A 9,136-nucleotide genomic window follows, 5' to 3' on the forward strand; every position below is an offset into this window, starting at 1 on the left:
AGGCCCCCCCCCCCAGTCGGACACCTTAGGCCCCCTCCATAAATTATATTCTAGAGCCGCCACTGTGTATAGGGCTAACAAAATCTATAAGATTGTACATGCCTATCATTGTGTTTGAAAAAAGTGGAGGATATGCTTCTTTTTAACCATTTTGTTATAAATTCGTAAGTCAATGAGAGTTCTAGTTCGTCGACAATTGTGTTGTATAGGCAAGATATACAGACAGCATACGTTTCCGCTTACGTTTCTTATGAAAAGTTCACTTGGAGTCAACAATAGGCATTGTGATGAACTCTAAACACAAATCTTTCGTTTCCCTTTTGTATGTTTTTCCAGAAAAGTATAAAGCCGTTAAAAAAATAAACAAAAAAGTGGTGGTGCATTCTCTACGGCTCAGTAGCCACGTACTATACTATAACCCTTTGTTTTCAGTTACGTCTAGGTTGGCAGAGTCACGGTTGTTACCGGCGCTGCCAAATAATTTTAAATTTTAATCCAAATTGACATGATAGCCTTAAAAAGGCCTGTTTATACTGAATATGAATATAATTATGTAGGCCTACTGATATGAATCCTCAAAAGGTAATTTCACAAGAATGGTATTTATTAGACCTCAAAGAAAAACGTTAAAAATGTTTGAAGATTTTAAAGTATATTGTATGGGTAAAAACAACGGCGGCGAAAACAGGGGTGCAGGGGGCCATTGGCCATCACTTTTTCAACTGGGGTCCCCCCCCCCCGCTTTTGTGACTGTTCCCAGCACCAGCGACAAACACTATTATTTGCGTCTTATAAATCGACATATTATTATTGTCCAATATAGATTTTCTTTTTTCATTTTCAAACGAACATTATAAGTTTTCTTTTTGAGTTGAGCATAGATGTTGATTGACGTCTGTATATACGTATGTCTGTAAAGTTTTCTTGAAACTTACACTCGAGCTGAAAAAAATAATGGAATCGCTCGCCTTGCACCAATTCAGCATTATGCATAGGGTGGTAGGCACTATTTATTGTCCTCTGAAGGTTAACTACATAGTATACTGTAGTTAGTGTGTTATAGCTTGTAAAACTGTATTGAATAAAAAAAATCTTTCGAATGAAAACATCTTTCATTTGACATTAGAAGTTAGTATTTGTGAAACAAAATGATAGCCTATAAGATTTCTCCATCTGACAAATCGTCGCTCACATCACGAACTAACACAATCAAAGTAGATTGTGTTAGTTCGTGAAATCAAAAAAGCGCGTCAAAATACGCGCTGTTGTCGTTAAGGACTTTTTGTGTGGTAAAGAATACAAAATTGCTTGACAACCAATACGCGTTAGTTTTGACGCGCTACTGTGATTTCACGAACACACACAATCTACTTCGTTTGTGTTAGTTCGTGATGTGAGCGACGAAATTTAGTGTACACCCTGTCATGTCAAGTGTTATATTTAACAGTGGCAGATTCAAGGAAGAGCCAAGAATTATTTTTAAAAAATATAGAAAACATACAAAATTGTATTCAAATTTTTAATCTGAAAGCTTGATGCCTATAAACTAACTAATAAAATTCACCAAACTTCGTCAAGTATTGGTAGCTTCCTGGGGGATTCTCCACCTGGACCCCCACCGTTGCCCTCGGCGCCCCCTGCCCCGCCCACTCCCCCACCAGCGTAGATGATTAATTCGCTCGCCGACTGCTTGTGAAGTGCCCTCCACTCACTTTCAAAAACATTTCGCCGCCGTTGGGTTGGGTAAAAAGCTATTACGGAAGCATACTGTAAATACTTAGGTTGTTACATGGATGAAGATCTTCGTGGTGAAACCATGGTAGAAAACGTATTTACCAAAATTTATGTACACCTTATATTTTTGTATCGGCAATTCAAAGCTGTTATCTGAATAGATCAAAATCGTACACTTTTAAGCAACGCCCTTATACTATGTCACTTTGATTATGCGTGTTGTGCATTGTATTTTCGATTGGCTAATTTTTAATGCAGGCGTCAATTTGAAGCCTGGACCCACCCTACTCAGAGGTCGCCAAATATCGACGTCGACTCGACGTAGAAGCCTAAGGTCAATAAATTTGCTGTTGTAGTGAAGTCCTAACGTTCTTCTATCTTGATTGAGTGAAACTTTACCTATAAATTTGATGAAAGGTGTGAAGCTTTGACGTGTAATTTGTGTTTTCTGGTGATGGGAGATCGAATGCATACCTATGAAAGTTGATCAATGGTGTAAAGCTTTGACGAATAATTTGTGTGTTATGGTGATGTGACATCGAATCCACTACATCGGTCACGTCGAAAAAATGTGGAAATCATCGTGGGTCGTTGTTTTGAACAACTATCGTGAACATGTTCAGGCTACACGCGGCTCGGTGGCCAAGTTTACGACGAAATCATGAAGCGTGTCGGCAACCTGCGCATGCTTTAGGCCAGTAGTATTTGCTGACCGCGGTTACTTCGTCCAAAGAGTATAAAACTGCAAGAGGTCCGACTGCCGGGGACTCTTTGGAACGCAATCCTATTTCAAAAAGTACTACCAAAAGGGGCGTGGCCCTTAAAAGAACGTAAAGTGCGTTCATATCGAACGCGTGCTGCGTGTCTAGAATGTATGCTTGAATTCGAAACGCAGCACGAGTTCGATACGAACGCCTTTTACGTTTTAAATGAAGGACACGCCCCTTTGTGAGAGTACTTTTTTAACGTTCCATTGCCTGTATACAAAATAAGGGCAGTCGGACCTCTTGCAGTTTTATACTCTTCGCTCTGTCTCAAAACTATTTCGTCCCAAATAAATATATGGCAGATTAGTAAGTAATTTTTGATTAATTAATAATAGATTGCTGAAAAATTATAGAAATAAATAACAAAACTGGGCCTAGGTTTATTATTATTATATACACAGGCTTATTATATTATGAATATTTACAGGCGTTTCGACATGTTTGACCAGAATTCAAGACTGGTCAAAGGTCAAAACGAGGTCTTCTTCTCTCCATGCTCTTTCTTTAATGACGCCTCCCTGCAACAACTAGAATGGATCCATTCTGGGATGAATCGTGTTTCCCTGCAACAACTAGAATGGATCCATTCTGGGATGAATCGTGTTTTTTTACATTAACTAACTTTATAAAACATAATATTGCAATATTATAGTGAAATAAATTGACATGTTGGTATTATAATGCATACAAATTTTAAAAAAATATATAACAATTAAATGAAAGCATTTCGTCATAAGACGAAATACCGTAAAACAGATCCAAGATAAAATACAGAACATGTGCGTTGGTGTCATGGACATGGGGCGTAATGTCAGAATTCTGACATTAGAAAATACTATTATTTTTATCCAATTTGTCGACCCATTGAAATACGAACATTCTATGGGCATTTTATGCTATTTACTTGAAATTGATAGACTCAGACTGACATATTTTATCGACAGTAAATTACATGAAAGCTAGTGACGTTTTTGTGAACGCTCTTTTTTCTCAGTGACACTGACACCCACGACGAAGTCATGTATGCCTGGGGATTCGTATGCATGTTGTCATAATATCGTCGCTCACATCACGAACTAACACAATCAAAGTAGATTGTGTTAGTTCGTGAAATCAAAAAAGCGCGTCAAAATACGCGCTGTTGTCGTTAAGGACTTTTTGTGTGGTAAAGAATACAAAATTGCTTGACAACCAATACGCGCTCGTTTTGACGCGCTACTGTGATTTCACGAACTAACACAATCTACTTCGATTGTGTTAGTTCGTGATGTGAGCGACGATATAATTGTTGAGTAACGGAACGTTTCGGCCAACCAGAGAAATATTTAGCCCTACAGAGAAATTAAATTTGAAATGTATTATCATTAGTATAAAACATTTCTTTTGTGACTACTATTGCTATGTAATTTTCGATCAAATAACCAGGAAAATTACTGAGTGTCTGCCTTTCAAGGTCCATCCATACTAACTCCTTTTCCACGAATCGATTTCGGACATCATGTTATTTTAAAAAAACTCCATAACGGATCGAAATAATTTTATAGGAAAATGTTTTCAAAAGATTATTCAACACCACTATATGATTGTAAAAAAATGAAAAATATTTTTGACCTCTGAAATCAAAATGAAAAAAGAAGAGCCTCTCTAAATTCTGTAGTGCATAAAATAGTGTATGTATGTTTAGAAACATTTACTTGTTGAGATTTAGTAAAAAAAAGTTACACAATAACTCATACTGATGATGAAAATGCAACTTTATTATTTTTTATATTGTAGTTGATGTACACAATGTCAAAATCTAACAACACAAACCTGGAATTTGTCTGGAATGAACATTTTGTTTCATCAAGTAACATAATTATATTAGATGGCATGAGTTAGTGTTTAATACAGTAGTTGTTAAACTAGAGTTATACCGGTAACAACTTTTGTACACATTTTATAGCTTTTTATTAAAGTTTTATAAGAATAAAAATATGTCACCGTATCTACCTCAAACCTGGTTGACTTCGTACTTTTTGAGTAGTGTGGGATTACAGATGTTATGATTTGCAGTCTTTGTCTAGTAATAAGTAACCATTGGTGAAGCTTTTGAAAGTTGAAGCTTGAACTATGCAAATGGCTAATATTGTGAAACAGTGATGAAGCTTAAACTATGCAAATGGCCAGTATGATGAAACAGTGGAGAAGCTTCAGAGCTGCCAAAAACTCAAAATGTGAAGCTTCACCCTATGAATTAAAGTCAAAGGCTGAAACCTGAACTAACACATTTTCAGATAGAGTGATACTTCGCCTATTTTGTTGGTGAAGCAAATGAAGTGATGGTGAAATCCTGCCATTATGAACAATTTGTTCAGGTGAAGAAAGGTGATGACTCATTAAATGAATCATTTTGATGAATTTTTTTTTTGTACTTGTGTGTATTTAATGTACCCCAATGAAAATAAGCTGGAATGATATCTACCGGCTTCTTTTGGGTTATCCATGAGAGACTTCCGTACGTTTTAATTCATGTAATGTTTATTTGTCTTCAGTGCTTCCGAATAAATGCAAATCAAATTATACTTACAACGATAACGACTCAGACGATAAAGAGCTAAAAGCATTGTTCATATAGATCCAAAAAAAATAAGCGAAGTGTTTACACTTGGACTATTTGATAACAATTTATCGTGTATATACGATAACAAAATATTTTCAAATGACTTCATAATCATGGAAAAACGATAAAAATCGTTGTTACTACTACGAATTTATCGTTTTCTTGGATCATGAACAGTTTGTTACCATATACGCAATAAATCGTTATCGAATCTTCCATGTGTAAAAACTTCGCTTATTTTTATTATTTTCTATATGAACAATTGCTCTTCAGATTTTATCGTTATCGTTATCGTTGCAATTATATACAGGCCTTAACACTGTGAGATACAGACCAGATTTTCTATAACAGACCTAATAATAATGATCAGTTCGTTGTTTCATATTTTAATGCACATTAATTTGTGATAATTTATAACCTACCAAGGTACGTCTAGGATGTACTAAAAAAGGAAAGATCAATATATTATTAGCCAACAGAATAAGGGCATAATATAATCATTGGTAAAATCCCTACTGTACCTGATATTAAAATGGCACACCCTTTACGGTAACAGCCGGATCATCGATCACAGTCGAACAAAAAAAACAAAGTTGTCAGAAAATCCTTGGTCAGATCAGTTGGACTATTTATATTGTGTTTGAAGTGTAGCTGGATTTACGTTGTTTGCCATTTGTTGAATCTTCGGTAATGATAAGCGTGTATCTAGGTCATTGTAGAATTATTCGTGAACATGGCCAATTATTGTGGATACTTATCAGACCTAATCTGTCAGACGATTGCTCATCATAAAAAGTTAATCATCATAATCCGGATTCAAAAATTTAAATAGTGAGCGGAATTAGCAGTATAAAATTACCTTTTTTGTAAACAAATTATAAGGAAATATAATGACAAAACAATTTATACTTTAACTATAGTATGACTTGCACCTTGTATCCCAAGGTGCGTTACAATCCCTGCATTATTAGTATTGAACTCGCCTCTCCAAAAGAGATAAAGGGTATTGCAATAGCCCACGTATGTGTGTATGTGTGTGTGTTAGTGTGTGTGTGTGTTAGTGTGTCTGTCGGTCAGTGTGAGGTTTGTAAGTCCTTCCAGGCGTTTAACTCAAAAACAAACTCGAGGCCTATGATGCTAGGATTTGTTTGGCTATGCCGAGCCGACTTTAGCAAGATGACCGTTGGCCATTATTTTTTCAGTACATAATAGATATGGCGCAACAGGGCGAGGGTTTGATCCTACACAGTTTGCCTATCGACCCAAAATAGGAATTGATGATGCCATCTTATTATTCCTTCATAATATCCTACAACACATCGACGCCAAAAACACTTTCGCAAAGGCACTTTTTGTTGATTTTTCGAGCTAGTTTAATCGTTTACAACCGCACTTGCTGATCAATAAGCTTCGCGACATGGAGATTAATCCCAGTTTCTCGCTCCTTATTATGGACTTCCTACAACAACGTCCTCAGTATGTCTGTATGGATAACATTGTCTCTAACATAAGGATGTGCAACACGGGCGCACCTCAAAGGTGCGTCCTTTCTGCGATTCTATTTTCGTTTTTTACTTCAGATTACAAAACTTTGGGTAATGCAACTTCAATAATCAAATACGCGGATGACAGAGTAATTTTAGGGTAGCTATAGCTACATGGATCTGATGTATCACCATATGTCCAAGAGGTAAACAGATTTGTGGACTGGTGTGAACAAAATTATCTTCAGCTTAACATGAGTAAAACCAAAGAAATTGTTTTCGACAATAGGAAGAAAATCTGTAGCCATAATGAGCTTTCTATTAAAGGAGAACAAATAGAACAAGTCAACGAACAAAAATATCTCGGAACCATAATTGATAAAAATCTCAAGTTTATTTCTCAAACTAATACAGTTTTTAAAAAATCTAACCAACGTTTGTATTTTCTGAGCAAATTGAAACAATATAATGAAAACAATACAATTCTTATGACGTTTTATAGATGTGTCATTCAGAGTGTGCTATTGTAAATCTCATTACATTATTTGCGGGGCTGTCATGTGAAAATAAAAAACAATTAGAGTTAATTAGGAAACGTGCTGGCAAAATTATTTGTGCTGACCTATCAACTATAATGATATCTATGAAGGAAGGGTTTAAAAAAATTAAACTGATCATCGATGACCCTACACACCCACTAAATAAGTACTATGTTTTTAATAGATCATGAATTAGACTGCGCCCACCTAAAGGAAATCACGATCGTTTTAGAAAATCTTTTGTGCTAAATTCTTGCCACCTATACAACTCGCTTGTTAAAAGATAAATCTTAACTGAGTTTGTTGATCTGTATTTTTTGTAACGACTGTAAAAGTTGCTATTTTAAACTTAAATAATGTACGCTTTTAGGAATAAATATATTTTAATATTTAATTAATACTACTTATTTTTGTAAAACTAGATTCTGTTTTTGACTTTTGTGATTTTGTAGTTTTGAGCTTGTCAACAAAACAAATTTCCCTTTTTTGGACTTTTTTTGGAAGTTTCTGTATTCTGTATTTAGATGATACCATTATGTCAGGAGTTCCATCTTGACCATATTTCCCCAATATTTTCCCCCAATAATTGCATTTGTTACTAGACAAAATAATTTTGTTTTTAGTTTCAATTATTTACACATATTTCATTTTAGCAGAGAGAAAAACATTTAGTAGGGGAAAATCAGAAACATAGGACTGTATCAAATTCGGGATAAGTAGCAGATTCAATAGCACCTTTTTGGCAATAGGTACCAAGAGACTGTTGTAAAACATTTACTGAATATTTTATGACAGCAGTGGACTAAAGCTAAAAATTTATTTGTAAGCACAGCTTTTTCAAAGATAATTCATTTAAGAAACTTTTTATTTATTTGGATAAATTTAATAAATTACATCTGTTATAATTTTGAAGCTCAATTTTTCAAATTAAAGTGTATTTAAAAACTAATCTGTTTGATATTATTTTTAAATGTTGTCTTGGATTAGATATCATTTTTTCAGTTGGTACTTCAATAAAGATGGTCTCGGCCTCGAATTAGAGGTGTCTCCAGTGGTTACGCCAGAGAGAGGGGCTGGGGCTATAGCCACCCCTCCCCTCGTCGAGGAAGCATAGCAACCCCCTCCCCACCCTCCACTTTCGGGAAAGACGAGTAAATGTGTCGTGGAATAAACAATTTACATGTAATGTTCGTTTGGCCACCATATTGTTTTCATTAAACTATTTGTGTTAACTTTCATCACAACAACTACAACAACAAATAATAATGATAATAATAATAATAATAATAATAAGAGTTCAATAAGACTAATTAAAACAATGCTCGTTTGGAATAGCCGCATGATGCCTAGAATACATTGTGAAAGGTGAAGCAACGCGACCATGACAGCGTGGTTGACAGATTTCATGCAAAATTTCCAAAATGAAGAATTGCACTTTCAAGAATAAGGATTTGAAAATAAATTAGATGATTACATTGTATCCTTTTTGTTTCATATGTTTTATTCAAAATGTTTTGGTTTTGGAAGCTGATTTCGACATTAGAATAGGCCATCAGCCCCCACCGGAGGCCATAAGCGGCCTCCTGGCCCCCATCCAAGTGAGACTCGATTCGCTCCACTAGCACTTCCCCCCCCCGCCCCGTCGGAGCCCTTAGCCCTTCCGTAGGGCAGGTCCTGGCGTCATCACTGGGGGTCTCATAATTAGAAGGTAAGCTCAGTACAGTACTAAAAGGTAGGTTGGTAGTTGGTACTTTGAAAAAGTGGTCTCAAATTGGAGGGGTCTTGAATTGGAAGGAAGACTGTATCAGGAAATTCAATTGGAAGATGTGTATAAGAGACAGGGCTGGGGCTATAGCCACCCCTCCCCTCGTCGTGGAAGCATAGCAACCAACCCCCTCCCAGATGTGTATAAGAGACAGGGTACGTCTAGGATGTACTAAAAAAGGATAGATCAATATATTATTAGCCAACAGAATAAGGGCATAATATAATCATTGGCTGTCTCTTATA

This window comes from Anneissia japonica, unplaced genomic scaffold, assembly GCF_011630105.1.
Source record: "Anneissia japonica isolate Jap-2015-1 unplaced genomic scaffold, ASM1163010v1 scaffold284696_len117094_cov170, whole genome shotgun sequence".
Classification (NCBI taxonomy): domain Eukaryota; kingdom Metazoa; phylum Echinodermata; class Crinoidea; order Comatulida; family Comatulidae; genus Anneissia; species Anneissia japonica.